This window comes from Equus przewalskii, chromosome 16, assembly GCF_037783145.1.
Source record: "Equus przewalskii isolate Varuska chromosome 16, EquPr2, whole genome shotgun sequence".
In the NCBI taxonomy this organism is placed as follows: domain Eukaryota; kingdom Metazoa; phylum Chordata; class Mammalia; order Perissodactyla; family Equidae; genus Equus; species Equus przewalskii.
Genome location: NC_091846.1, coordinates 4,214,224 through 4,229,938, shown reverse-complemented (window position 1 = coordinate 4,229,938; position 15,715 = coordinate 4,214,224).

The following is a 15,715-nucleotide window of genomic DNA, read 5'->3' as shown; positions in this document are numbered from 1 at the left end:
CTCGTCCACTCTCAGACGGCAACATTTTTGCTTTGATTACTCATTTACCATCTGGGGGAACCTATTTTTGTAGAACTCATTTTTTCTCCTTAAGCTGCCCCAGCATTATGTATTTTTTGAGCCAAATAATTAAACTCTGACGTTTGTTTTCTGTTTGTTCTTTTGGCCACAAGTAAATACATGTTTAAGCAATGGCTTCCTACAGCTCTTGAATTATGCAATATAAAAATACCAGTGTGTTTTAATTTTAGTTTTGTAGGTCATGTAATTGGAAAATGATTTCAAATATAATGAAGAAAAAAGTAATGTATTTTTAACCACTTTTTTTTCTTTTAAGATTGGCACCTGAGCTAACATCTGTTGCCAATCTTTCCCTTTTTTTTTCCTTCTTCTCCCCAAAGCCCCCCAGTACATAGTTGTATATTCTAGTTGTGAGTGTCTCTGGCTGTGCTGTGTGGGACGCCGCTTCAGCATGGCCTGATGAGCGGTGCCATGTCTGCACCTGGGATCCGAACCAGCGAAACCCTGGGCCGCCAAAGCAGAGCACGCAAACTTAACCACTCGACCAGGGGCCAGCCCAAAAGCAATGTATTTTTAAATCTATAAAATAAGAAGCAGAGGCTATTTCTCTTCTCACTCTCCTTGTGCCAGCCCGCAGTGCCCTTCCCCGGCCTCGCCCGCCCTCAATCCCCTTCCAGCTGCGCTGCTGCCGAGCTCACCGTCTCCCTGTCCTGCTCAGTCATCCTAATTTCTCCAGGTTCTCCCATCACAGGACAAAAAGGCAACCACTCGCATTAAAGAGTGCTTTTGTTGCGCCAGACGGGGTTCTCAGAGCTTCACATACATTAACACTCAGAACAACCCTGGGACGTAGCTACTGTTTTTCATCCTTATTTACAGATGAGGAAACTGAGGCACAGAGTTAAGTAGCTTGCCCAAGGTCACCCAGCTTCCAGTCCAGACAGAGTGACTCCAGTGTCCCGCCTTCCTCACCACGTCACCCTTCATGCCTTGCAGAGCTGGCCCTCGCCTCAGCTGCCCTCCGCCCTGCCCCTGTCTGGCCAGGCCCGCTCCTTCTGCAGGAGCCTGCGTGCCTCTCCCTCTGTATGGGAGAGGCATCTTCCCTGCTGGCTTGAGCGGCTTCTTCCGTCCCTGCTCAGAGTCTCCCTTCCCGCCTCAGTGCTCGCACTTGGCTTTCCTTCCATCTTCCCTTTGCCATGTGCCTGCTGAGGCTCGCACTGTTCATCTGTGCGCTTTGAGACTAGCGCGGCTGGGCCCGTGGGGCTCAGGGCCGTTCATTCGCTGGGGGCAGGAGAGGCTACTGTGAACAGACAGCTGGGGCCTTTCAGCTGCTTCTGGCTGAGATGGGGCACAGGCCCCGGGGGAGGGCTGCCTGCCTTCAGCCTGCTGGCGGATGCCGGGGAGGCTGCTGGGGGCAGCTGGCTCTTCCCCAGGAGCCCTCGAGGCCTGGATGGCCGGGCTGTCCTCCCACATGGCTCTCCACCAGCTTCCTGTGCTGCTCTGGGCCCATGGCGGCCCCTGTGCCCTGGCCCCCTGCCCAAGGGGCTCTCCACCCTCTTTGCACCTCTTTTTGTTGTCCCCTCTGTCTTTCACTGCTTTCAGCTTTTCTCTTGGCTTTTTGTGAAAACATGGGCAGAAAATAGACCACAAGAAATTATAGAAAGGCCATGCGTGGTGGGAGGGCAACCAGCGAGAAACGGTCTCCATCACGCAGCCTCACAAAAGTCAGGGGCTTTGGGAGTCAAAGTGGGAACGGGAGTGAGTCCTTGAGAACTGCAGCCTTTGACGGTGTCCTGGCAGCGGCTGTCTGGAAAGGAACATCCGCAGTCCCTTCTCCACGGAGCACACCCAAGGCTCTTAGGGGGTTTGCAGCCACAGCTGCTGTGCAGACCCCATCAGGGGTTGTGAGGCTGCTTGGCCTCCAACACACATAGAAGAGCCATTCCAGCCAATGGTCCCATGGCCTTTGGGTATCTCCATGGGGCTGCCTCCCAGCCCCCTGTGGCCACCCCAGCTGGTTGACCTGCTGTCCCCTGGGCAGGCCTCTCGGGCCCTGGTGCGTGGTCCCCGCTGCTGTTAGTCACCTCTTGCACAATCCCTGCTGGTTATTCTGCTCCAAACCCATCCCTCCCACTCCTTGCCCTTTGTGGTTGCATTCTTTCCAGTTCCCTCCATCTCGCCTAGTCTCTCCTGTCCGAGGGCCCTGGATGTGGGCTCTGGGGCTCTGGAGAGAGCTGGCTCTTCGTTGGTCCATGACTCGATACCGCAACTATGCAATTCAGAATGACTTGTGTTTCGTGTGGTTGCTTCAGTTGTATCACATTACAAGCTCACTTATAATTTGTTGGCCTTTTTTCATTCCCCTGAGGTTTCCGTCAGGGTTTGTATTTTCCAAATCCTTTATCTCCTTGCCATTAATAACTGTGTTTGGGATTCTTGTCCTCCTTAGTGTAATCGCTTGGATTGTTTCCACGTTGGGCCTCCTTTGACCTCCTTTTATTTACTGCCCTTAATTGTCGCCTCTTGCTATTCATATCCTATTCTCATCCTTGAGCGGGAGGCTTATTTAGTTTCACTTAATGGACAGCTGCCTATCCCAGTCTTCTCAACAGCGAGCAATGTCAAAGAGAATTAACATCGCCCTGGAACCAGTGGCATCCCGCCTTCCCCTCCCGCCTCAGAAAGTGCCGCTTGTTCAGTGACTGCAGGTCCTGCCAACCAGGGCCCACCGTGGCAGTTGATGGATAGACTCAGAGATGCGGTCTGTGATGAAAACGCAAAGTAACTGGGCCTGCTTAACGGGGAAACAGACGCTCTGACCTCCCTGTGTCCTTCTCACGGGGGAGGCGTTACTACACAGAGGACAGAGATTAGCTCCATCTTCCGTCTTTTTACATGACGTAAATGGGTTAGCGCTAGAAGAAGGGTTTGCATTGGATTTCAGATAAAGCTGCTCAATGGTTAATCCTGAGGCATGGGATGGGGGACAAAGAAGGATTTCCCGGGGCTGGGGGGGATTCTCTTCCTGCATGATCTTTAAAAATAAAATGGGGATTGTTCAGTCCAGAAGGGCTCAAGTCCAACCTTTGTAAAATGGGATCCTTAATACATTGAGACTCTGTCAACGTCTTCTGGCTTCGACTCCAGCCCTTCGGACATTGTTCTCAGTAATATTCTTTCCTTCTGTTCCTTGTCAACCGTTTGTCTCAGTATCTGGAGAGTTATTTGGGTTTAGGAGCATGCTCTAAATTGCAAATGAACAGGGTTACAACCGGCGTTCCTGATCCTCAAAACTTATTTGATCTCCACACATCTCATCTCAGACTCTGAAAATGGTTCACCTGTAGATGGTTTCCACATGCCACCTGACTCGGGCCTCTGTCCCACCTTACACTGACGGCTTCAGAATCCACCGTCTTGGCAGTCAGTAACCGCGGGGAGGGGTCTCAGCTGTGGGGCCATTTGAGCTGAATCCCTCCACCGCTGACACTTCTTGCTGCACCCCCCTGCCTGCTGCCTGCGCTGGCCCCGCAGGGGAAGGGGCCGAGGCTGTCTCGGCACTGGTCAAACCCTTCATGACTATGCTGGTGGGTTGTGGTGACGATAATGATGACAGGCACGGCCCTCAGTCAGTTGTTCTCCTCTCTGTGTCTCACTTTCCCCTACTGACATATTTATACTCAGGACTTCACGATCTATAAGGTCCTTTCACTCTGTAGGTCTAAGTGGGCCAGGCAGAGCACCTCACCCCACCCCACCTGACTGCAGCTCATAGAACGAGGTGGATTTTCAAGGAATGGGGTAGATTTTTCAAAATGCTAAACTTTCCTGAAAGTGCTGCTTTTCCAGCCTCTAAATGTTTGAGAAAGAAAGAACTGAGGTATTGTAAGGGCTGAGAAAGGGGCAGGATTCTAGTGTGCCCTCAACCAATCTTTGGAGGTTGCCCCAATTCTCCTACCCCTGCTCCCCGAGCTGGCCGTCAGAGCCCCTTTGTCTGTAAAGCACAGGAAGTAAAGACGGAGCCGAACCTTCTCCAAAACTGCAGTTATCATAAATCCACAGTCAGAGAAGGTGGAGGCACCAGTTAAGCCTTCTCAAGATAACCTGGACCTCAAAGCTCAGAGCATTACAAATGCCATCCGGTTCTTAATCTCCGAGCATCGCCCAGCCTCTCTGAGGCCGTCCCAGACGTTGTTGCTATTCTTCAGAAGGCGTTAGGTTTTCCCACATTAGGTTGTATCTGGAATTCTGATGGAGGTTTCGTCTTCATTTTCAGGTTACAGTGATTTGAAATGCTTCAAACACAGTGAAACCAGAGGCAGTGGTGTCCGTTCCTTGTCCCCTGGGCTCAGCAGACAGGGCTGTCTAACACCCTTCCAGACACGGGGTCCAGTAGGCATGCCAGGCATTTTGAGCTGGGGGACGCAGGGAGGGCTGACGCAGGGGGAGGAGAGGGCAGAAGGGGAAGTGAAGTTTCAGCTCGTCCCAGCAGAGCACCACTTCATTCCATCTCCTTCCTACCCCTCCCTCCGTCTCCCCTGGTCTGGTCATTCCCCCAGTTGTACCATTCAGATGAAAATGCTTCTACCCCCCTGGGGTTACAATTCAAAATGAAAATGTGGGGTCCCTTGTTGGAAACATTACTAAGAGTTTCAAGAGGGTGACAGCGGCAGAGCATGAACCAGGCACGGTCCTCGCCCCTCCATGAACACAGGGCGGTGTGACTCACGGGTCGCACAGTCTTGAAGCCGCCCCTGATCACAGGACACCATCGGAATAGCTGTGTGGCCCAGGCAAGGCCAGGCAGGCTTGTCAGCACCCAGGCCTAGACTCAGCCGGAAGTCGTTGCCCCCTCCCACAGAGAGTGCTGCTGTGAGGCTGGAATGGTGGCCCTGCCTGCCCCTGCCTGCTCCTCCCCCTGGAGGCTGGCCCTGATGAGAAAATGCAGCCGGGTCTGAGGGAGGGGGCTGCAGGTGGCACTCTGCACTTCAGCGAGCAGAGCAGGGGGAGGGAGGGGGAGCGAGCACGTGTGGCCTGTTGCTTGGAGGGACTTCACAGGAACGCGAACCGAAGGCCCTCAAAGAAGCCACAACAAAGAAGACTTCTTCCTCGCCTCACCTCGCGCCAGGACGACTGGGATCAGAGTAATCACCCAGCTTACCTGCTGAAAGCAGCTGCGCACTGCCGGCTTAACAGCTTCCACAGGGCCAGAGGGCTCCTGGGCTTTCCCGACCCAGGCGGCCCCAGGACACTGGCACCGTCCCTAGGACACCAGCACCGGGGGCCTGGAGGGATCAGTCAGTGGGAAAAGGCACCCGCAGGCAATTCAGGTGACTTCCAAGATACAACTGGCTTGGTCACCATGTCTGAGCAGGTGCTCCACAGCCCCACGCCCTCCCGCTGGGAGGATGGGAACACTGCAAGTGATAGGGACGGCAACTCCTGCCCAGGCCCTGCTAAAGCCATGTCAGGAACCGAGCTTATGAGTGTCATCAGCAGGCTTTCTCTGGATGTTCCCCAGGTTATCCTCCACAGTAAAAATCAAATGAAAACCAGAACAAACCAATGAAACAAACAACTGTTTTTCCCCACACGCTTTAGAACACGTTTCCCCAAGAAGGCTCGGCCCGCCACGCCCATGTGCATGGAGTCTCGGTGCTAAGCGCTGAGGCAGTGGGTGTGGGCCTCTCCCGGGACAGGGACCCCTCCCAGGCCTGGGTCCTGGCCTTAACCTCAGGGCGAAGGCTTCCCGCTCCCTGCTCAGTGACCTTCCAACAGGCTGTCACTGAGGGACTCCAATGAGTGTGGCCAATCGAGCCCCCAGGGGTGCCTGTGGCTGCTTCTCCAAACGCCTCTGGGAAGTAGCAGCTTCTGGGGCCGGGCGGGCAGCTCCGTGAGGCGCCTCCGACCACAGCCTGCTCGAGTCTGGGGTACTGGGTCCTTAGGAGCAGCAAACATTGCTCATAACCCATGGGCCTAAGCTCTAGACACAACATAATGACTAATTATGTCACTATGGGTTTCCTTACCCTGCTCGCAGCTTGACTGGTTCTGTTGTTCAAACTACACGTGACGCACACTCGTTTTCTTGCACTCACAGAGCACCTTTGGGCCGGGGGATTCCCCATGAGCATTAGATGATGATTGAAAAGGTGGGGACACAGACAGTCAGCTTACAAAGATAGTTGGCTTCATGGTAAAGATGCTCAAACACTAATTTGTGTCTTTGCTCCCTAAAGTTGCCCATTCCTTACTCATTTCCCAAAGCATCTCCTGTATCCTCTCTTAATACATGGTAAACATATAGACAGTAACAGGCTAGTAGACACCTCTACAATCACACCTGAGAGTAAGTAGATGTTCATATTTTTCTATAGTTGCTTCAGATGTCTTTAAAGAAATCAGTTTCAGCCAGGCTCCACCTCCACCCCAACCCTCTATCCCGCCTTTTTCTTGAGAAGTAAATATATTGACCATCTTAAGAGCATACTTTTCTTTTCTCATCCGTCAGGACATCAGTCCTTTATTGGCTGCGCGTTTTGCACACATCTCCCTGTCTGTGGTTTGGCTTATCAATTTGCATCTGGTGGCTTTTGTCATAGAGAAGTTTTAAAGTTGAATGTAGTCAAATTTGTCAATCTTCTCCTTCACAGTTTGTGTTTTTTTATGTCTTGTTAAAGAAATCTTTCTCCACCCAGTGCTGAAATAGATTTTATCCTAAAAGTTTCAAGTTTTGCTTTGAACATCGAGCTCTTTAATTCACAGGGCATTTATTTTCGTGCATGGCATGAGCCAGGTTCCCAGCTTTATTTGAACTTTTCATACAGATACCCCCTGTCCAGCGCCCTGGACCTGCAGTGCCACCTGTCACGCATCACACTATCGTGTACTGGTGACTGGCTTCTCTTGTGCTCATACTGGACTGTCCTAGTTATTTTCTCTTTAGAGCATCTTGAGATCTGGTAAGTGCTCTACTTTATTCATCTTCAGAAAAGTCTTGGCTATTCTTGACCCTTTGCTCTTCCAGAAAAAGTTTAGCGTCAGCACAATCAAGTTCCATTAAAAACTATCAGGGTTTTGATGGCGCTTCATTGAATCTATCGTGAGAAATGTGTTAAAAATCTCCCACTGTGAAAGTCAGTTAATCAACTTCACTGTGTAATCCTGCCCGTATTATATATTTTGTCCATATTTTATTTGCCTACTTATATATCTGAGCCTCTGCTATTAGGTTCATACATTGCTATATTTTCCTGTTGTTTTTCATGATTATACAATGATCCTCTTTCACAACCTAACAAAGATCTTTTGCCTTAAAGTTCCCTTGGTCTCCTATTAATACAGCGATCCCAGCTTTTGTCAGAGCAGTATTTGCCTGGATATTTTTCCTATCTGTATCTTTAATCATTCTTTCATTCTTTTGTTTTAGGTATGTCTCTCTCTCTCTTTTTTTAATCCCCCCAGTATATAGTTGTATATTTACGTGGGACGCCACCTCAGCGTGGCCTGATGAGCGATGACATGTCCACGCCCAGGATCCGAACCAGCGAAACTCTGGGCCACCGCAGTGGAGCACGTGAACTTAACCACTAGGCCACGGGGCCGGCCCCTAGGTATGTCTCTTGTGAAATACAAAATCCATAATTAGTTTTTGTTTTTTATTTAATCCAATAGTCTTTGCATTTTAATGTTGAATTTAGACAATTTATACTAACTGTGGTTATTAAGATATTAATAATGTTATTTCGCCTTTTCTATTTACCATCCTTTTTCTCTCATTCCTGCCTTCTTTTCAGTTTTCCAAAAGAAAGAAATTTTTTAGTCTTCTTTATTACAAATTTTTCCCTTTGGACTTACGGGATCTCTCTCTTTTCTTTTAATGGGTTACACTTAAATTTTAAATGAATACTAGGCTTGGCAAAGTCTAGTGTTCACATCTTCAACTCTCCTCTCAATCACAGGAAGGCCTTAGAAACTTTCACTTCGACCTCCTGCTCCCCGTCTTTCCTGTTATGACTGTGGAGAAGTTTTAGTTCCACTTTCGCTTCTTTTCTTAAACAGCTCTATTGAGGTACATTGGCCAGAATAATATTGACACACTTAAAGTACAAGGTTTGACAGATTTTAACATGTGTACACACCTCCCTAAAATCAAGAGAATAAACATCCACTTTGTTTTCAAACCCCCTTCGGCCATAATTATCATTGTTATTTTATATGGCAAATTTGTATTGATTTGCACAGATATTTATTTTCGTTATTTCTTCCCCATTGCTTCTTTCACCTTAGTCTTTCCATCCAGGTTAATGTCTTGTTCTTTTTCTTTTTTTTTTTCTTAAAGATTGACATCTGAGCTGACAACTGTTGCCAGTCTCTTTTTTTTTTATCTGCTTTTTCTCCCCAAATCTCCCCAGTACATAGTTGTATATTTCAGTTGTGGATCCTTCTAGTTGTGGCATGTGGGATGCCGCCTCAGCGTGTCCTGATGAGTGATGACATGTCCACGCCCAGGATCCAAACCAGTGAAAACCTTGGCCACCGAAGCGGAGTGTATGAACTTAACCACCCCACCACGGGGCCAGCCCCAATTTCTTTCTTCTTGAATAAGAATCTTTGGTTCCTCAGTGAGCCTCCAGGAGTGGTAAATTCTGTCTTTGTCTTAGGTGTCTTTATTTGACCCTCACATCTAAATGAGACTTTATCTGGATACAGAATTCTAGGCTGACAGTTTCCTTCTGCATTTTGAAAGCGCTGTTCCAAAGCCCGCCATTGTGCGGGAGGCTCCAGGCCAGGGAGCCCTTCCTGGCAGTGTTTTTCATCTGAATCGCTTTAAAGATATTTTCTGTTGTTTATGGTCTGCAGGCTCACATTAATGGTTTTACTCATGGCTATTTGTTATCACTGATAAATGATAGGATGTGTGGTGTTCTGAGCAAACATGTTTTGTGGGGTCCTTGTCTGTATAAATCACGAGTCAACAATATCAGTGTGTCAGCATCATTTTGGCAGCTCAATCACATGTGATCCCAAGAAAGAAGTTCTGCTTTGGCCAATGGAAGTGATCCACTCACCAGACTGCCTCCCTGGGGCCAGCGCTCGGCTCCAGGCCCCCAGGACAACCCACAGGGGTGAGGCTTGAAGACCTTTGGAGCATCTGTCCCCATTAGCTAGAGAGTCAGAGAGGGCTTGGAAGGGGAGGAATAGGACCGTGGTCCACACAAGCCTTGTTCCAGGCTCTGGGCCCCCTGCCTAAACCCTGCCAGCCCTGCCCCATCCTCGCCTTTGGAGGGAGATGGAGGAAATTCAAGGCAGGCCTCCAGAGCATGGGGCTCCCTGAGGGCAGGGCCCTGCTTGCTGGCGTCAAGGGGCAGCACTGTCGATAGACACACCTGGTCCTGGAAAACGGTCTCTGAATAGCTTCTTTCTCTCATCGGCTCCACTGCTTCTTTCTGGAACTCCTATTAGATATATATTAGACTTTCTCATTTTATCTTTCACAATTCTATCACGCATCCCTTCCATTTCCTCAGATTTAGTTTCCAGTCCACGAATTTTCTTTTTAATTATATCTCTTCTGCTTTTTAGCTATTGAGTTTTAAATTTCAATTATTATATTTTACATTTTTAGAAGTTCTATTTATTTTCCAAATCTGCTTGTTTCACTTTCCCATAATGTGAAAGTTTCTCCTTTGATATCTTTAGTGATCTAACAAGGTTGGTTCCATGTTCTCCTCCAGACTGGCTGCATGAAGGCGAGCTCTTGGAGATGCGGCCCTGCCCTCTCTTGTGTCTGCTGCTTCTTGCTTGTGGCAGCTGCTTTTCTCTTGTGAGACATTCTGGGGGCAGACAGGGCAGGAGGGCGTCATGTTTGTCTTTCTCAGATTGTCATGTCTGGTCCCTTTTTCCCTTGGTTCTTTCATCAGAGGCTCCTCTGATCCTGCAAATAGACCTTTCTAGATATTAGCCTAGGCAGAGCCTCCTCTTGGGGTGAGGCAGGTGCTGCTGCACTCCTGGCTGTCTGGGTTCTTCCCAGTAACTCATTTTCCCAAGCCAATCTCCATGCCCCAAGGGCGTGTAGCTAGCTTTCCACCAGCAGCTGGTAGAATCCAGGCTCCCCACAGAACACGGGGATCACAGCAAACACCCTATTTCCTAGTTGCTGTCGCCTCTGCTGCCTGTGCCTCTGCCCCTTGCTGCTTCCTCCACATCTGCTGGCCTGGCACCCACAGCCCACCCAAAGGCAGTGGCCTTTCGTTGCTGTCATTTCCTTCCTAGATGCCAGGTACTGGGAGATTCCCCTGGGAAGCCTCTGCCACTTCCCCCCTCAGCCCGCGGAGCTGCGGCCTCTCGCTGCTGCTGTCTTCACCTCCGCACTTCTGCGTCTCTGCATTCAACACCTGGGGGCCCTTTGTCTCCAGGCTGGCCCAGAGGAGTTTTGGCAGCAGTCTTGGAAAACCACCACAGACTCGGGAATGAAACGTACCCTGCCTCCCTTCCACTCCTTGCTACCCTACACACGTGGCCTGGAAAGGACGAGGCCAAGCCCCCAAACCACAGCCTGGCCGTGCTCTCCCCACCTCCGTGTGACTGTGGGCAGCTCCCTAAGTTACTCCCCAAACCTCCCAGCCCCAGAATGACAGGCAGGTCTGGCTCTTTCCATTTTGCAGATTCCTCCCACCCCCCATTACACTGGCAATAAAGGTAGAAATAACATCTTTCACTTACTGAGCACCTGCTCTGTGACAGAGCTTTACGTATTTTATTTCTGATTCTTACTATAGTCCTCTGGAGAGTTATAAATCATCACCATTTTGCACAGAAGTAGTTAAAAAGGCTCAAGATGAAAGTCGGACACATGCTACACCATGGATGAACCCTGCGGACAGTATGCTCAGTGAAACAAACCAGACACAAAAAGACAAACCCTGTATGATTCTGTTTATACGAGGTACTTAAATTCATAGAGACAGAAAGAATGGTTGTTGCCAGGGGCTGGAGGGAGGAAGGATGGGGAGTTTCATAGATTCAGGGTTTCAGATGGGACGGAGAAAGGATGCTGGTGACGGTCGTACAACAGTGTGAATGTACTTAATATCATGGAACTGTACACTTCAAATGGTTAAAATGGGAAGTTGTATGTTGTGTATATTTTGCTACAAGTGAAAAAACTCAGAGAAGTTAAATGTCTTGCTCAGATCACTGCATCAGGTGAGGGGCGCAGCCTGCCCTTGACCCTGCTCTGTTTGAGTCCAAGCCACGCCCATTTCCTAGGCCACCACCTGTCCACTCTGCTGGATGACCACCCCTTGCCCTCTGCCTCAAAGCGCTCTTACCTCCTCTGAACCTCAGAGCACAGCACAGACCTGGCAGAGTAATCAGACAACGAAGCAGTGGCCACACACGAGTGACTGTGAACAGAATGGAAAAGCTGTCTTTTTCTATCATTAGGGCTGGGCTAGGGCAACCCTGCCTGAGGGCGGGACACAGGATCTCACTGGGTCACTAAAGGACCTGTCCTGTACGGACACGCTTATCCTCCACTGCTGGACTCTTTGTCTTCCCGGGAACCGGGACCCCTTTGGAACCCTTCGTGACCCTGCCTCCCTCCAAGATTGGCCGGCAGTGGGCCAAATTGGGTCTTAAGGAATTCTGGGGCCAGCCCAGCACAGTGGTTAAGTTCGCACATTCCGCTTTGGCGGCTCGGGGTTCACCCGTTCGGATGCCGGGTGTGGACATGGCACCACTTGGCAAGCCATGCCGTGGTAGGCATCCCACATATAAAGTAGAGGAAGATGGGCATGGATGTGAGCTCCAGGCCAGTCTTCCTCAGCAAAAAGAGGAGGATTGGCAGCAGATGTCAGCTCAGGGCTAATCTTCCTCAAAAAAAACAAAAAGGAAGGAATTCTGGAGGCAAAATGCATGTTGGACCCCGGGCAGCCTGAATCTGGTCCCCACAGCGCTCAGTAAATTGACCCTGGGAGGAAGGGGACTTGGGATGGATGCGCAGGGAGCTGCTGAGAGCAGGGTGGCCCCTCTGCTCTTTCTCGCGCCCTGGTGGCCAGGTCAGCCCCTGCGGGAGATGGCGGAGCTCGGCCGCAGCCCTGGCGCCCCGGCTCACTTTCCAATGTCCTGTGGCCACCCTGGGTGGAGACCAAGCACCAGAAGCTGGAAGAGACTGTCCTTCACGTGTCCGGAGCTGCATGGTGGCTCCCGCCGGCCAAGGGCAAGGGAGCATCTGCACAGCGATCCTGCTAAGCGGCCACATGGAGCGAGGCACCACCACCTCTCGTCTGCAGGCCTTTCCCGCCGTTTGTCTTGCTCCTTGGTGGAGCCCTGTCCCCAGATCCATGCATCTTGGGGAGGTGTTTCAAAAAGTGCCCTTCGGAGACCACACGCTGGGAGTCTGGTACCGCTCGCTCTCCCCTCAGCTGCACGGCTTTAGGAGGAGTGGGCAGGCCTTTGGACTCTGTCTCCCCGTCTTTAAAACGAGAGGCTTGGGTGAGTAGTGCCCAAGCTTCAGATTTATTAGAATCACCTGGACAGCTTGTTTGACGTGCAGCTTCTAGGGCTGCCTGGAGAGTCAGATGGTGTGGGCTGGGCCCCAGGGAGTCCTGATTTAGATAATAGACTACGTTAAAAAAAATTTGTTGCGGTAAAATATACATAAAATAAAATTTACCATTTTAGTCATTTGTAAGTTTACAGTTCAGTGGCATCAAATATATTTGCGATGTTGTGTTAACCGTCACTGCCGTCTATACCCACAACTTTTTCATCTTCCCCAACAGCAACTCTGCGCCCATTAAACACTAACTCCGCATGCCCCTCTCTCCAGCCCCTGGAAACCTCTATTCTCCTGTCTGTCCCTCTGAATCTGCCTGCTCTCAGTGTATTTTATGTGAGTGGAATCATACAATATTTGTCCTTTTGTGACTGGTTTGTTTCACTTAGCATAATGTCTTTAAGATTCAGCCATGTTGTAGTATGCGTGAGAATTTCCTTCCTTTTTAAGGCTGAACAATATACCATCGAATGTATGTACCACATGCTGTTTATCCACTCATCTGTTGATGGACAGACATTTTTGAGAGAGGGAAAAAAAGATGAGATGACGCTCCAGGAGCCACGGCAGCGCTGGCATTCTGTAGTCTGTGAACGTTTTATAGGAACCTGGAGTGTTTCTGCTCCGGCAGCATCCAGAACGAGTTGGCGGGGGCGTCACAGCCAGTTCCCGCTGTGTTCCTGGAGTAACAATAAAAGGAGGATGCGATCCTGGGGCGTGAACTGGAAATTGCTGCAGATGGGGACATGACGGGTGTGGAGGGTGAGCAGGGCGTGCGCGAGCAGGGATGGCGTGTGTCACCCCGTGTGTGGCGCATCAGAGTCCCCACCCCCAGGATTTCAGGGGGCAGAACCCAGGGCCTGAAAGAGCTTATGGAATCTGATTTCTTTATTTTGTAGAATAAAGAAAAGTGAGATCCACAGAAGTGAGGTGCCCAAGGTCACTTGGCTGGCTGGTGGCAGAACTCGGATTAGAATCTGGTCTCTTTGTTTGTGTCTTAGTGCCCATTTTCATCAAGCCATTGCCTCCCTTCTTGGACATGTGGGCTATCGTCATTGGGATCCTGGAAAAATATGTGCAATAATAATGGGAGGTTGTTGAACTTTTCCGTATGGCATCCGGGCTTTTGTGCGTTAAGTTCTTATTTCATTCTCACAACTCTACTGGGAGGTAGGGACAGTTATTGTCTCTCTTTGGTAGTAGAGGAACCTGGTGCTCAGAGAGGCTAAGTAACACTGACAGGGTTGCACAGCTCTTCCAGGGAAAATCCCCACGAGTCCGACAGGTCACTCTGTCATCCTCAAACATAAGTGAGACAACACGTTGTCTAGTCTGATGCTGAACTGACTTCAGAAAATGTGAATAAAGGTTGGAAATGAATACGTCAGGACTCGATGGGGCCACAGTGAGCCAATAACTCAATACACCGCCCGCTGCCCCAGCTCGTGTAGACACAGACCAACAAATGCTCGTTAGGCCTCGCCATGTGCCATGTAACATTCCAGCCTTGGAGTTTAATGATGAATAAGACAACGTTCTTCCCTATTTTGCACTTAATCATTATATCAAGAAGCAGATGATGAATAGACAAGTACGTAAACGTTATACGTTAAAAAATGCTGAGCACTGTGAAGAAAGTAAATTAGCTGGTGGGGCTGTAACAGGGGCGCATGCGTTTTAAGGGGCAGACAGGGAAAGATTCTTGCAGGTGCCCCTGACCTGAAGTCCCTGGATGAGACTGAGTCAGCCTTCACAGTCCAAGCGAAGAGCAAGTGCAAATGCCCAGGGGTATAGGAGAGGGGGGTCAGTGGAGGAGCAGCACAAGATGATTGACAGAGGGACAGGGACTGGATCAGGAGGGACCTTGAAGGCCAGGATAAAGGGTTTGTAACTTATTCTAAGAACCATGGGGCTTTGAGGGATCTGAGAGTCATTTATTCATTCAGTAGATGTAAATAAATATATTTATTTACATGTATATGCAATAAATAGATATTTATATGAATAATTAACATTTATAACTAATACATATTAATTAGACAAATATTTATATACAGTAATAAGTGTTCGGTAAATAAATACCCATTATGTGCCAAGCACTATTCTAGGCTAAAAATATAAAAATAGAGAGGCAAACTCCGTGCTCGCAGCCTAGTGAGAAGGACATGCACACAAACCATCATGAAATAATACACCAAGTGCTCGAGTACAGGTGGAACAGTGGGCCCCTTAGGGAGGAGAAGGTTGTAGACTGTGCAAAGAGTTTAGGGAAAACTTTACATGGAGATTAGTCTATGATTTGAGACTTGGACTCCCCGAGGAGACCAGGAGGCGAGAGCTTGATGAAGGTGCTGCGGGCTGAGCACAGCACATATGGAGTGGGGAGGGGTGAGAGATTGAGATGGAGCAGGAGACTGAGGGAGACCAAGCTGAGCTGGTGAACGGGGGCCAGATCACAAAGAGTCTTAAGTGTTCTGCTAAGGAGTCGGGACTTAACACTGGGTTGGCCAGGCACGCAGGGTCGGAGAAGGAGGTACATAATCATACCACAATCATATCAGAAAGGCCATGGGCCGTGGTAGTCTGGAACTTGATGATTCTCCACTAACCGAAAAGATAGGAATTTAGGATGAAATTCAGACTGGAGTAGGAGGAAGAGCTGTGGATTTGGAGCCGGAATAGGGATGAAGTTGGGATTCTCTAGGTCCACGTATCTCCATTTACAAAGTGAAGAGGTTAATGGTCCTGTGTTTAGAGGAAGGCCAAGAGCCGCCATGTTGCCCCTCCCCAGGCCTCTCTCTCGCTCCCTGGGGCAGCCTCCTCAGAACTCTGGGACTCCATGGATCACCATGCTAAAACTGCTAGACCAGACACTTGCTGCAGTCCCTTCCAGCTCTAGACCAGAGCTGTAAGGTGAAGCAAGGAGTCCTTTGCTCTGTTGGAACAATCCTTTGTCTTCACTCGGCACAATATGGTCATGAAACCCAAAATCTCCTCTCATTTCTCTTGTGTGGAAAGTCACTTCTTAACTGCACTGCATGGCAGAAAGATCATGGGTTAGGGAGTCAGAAATCCAGTGTTGAAATCCCAGCTTTACCACTCACTGGCTGAAACCTTTTTTTTTTTTTTTTT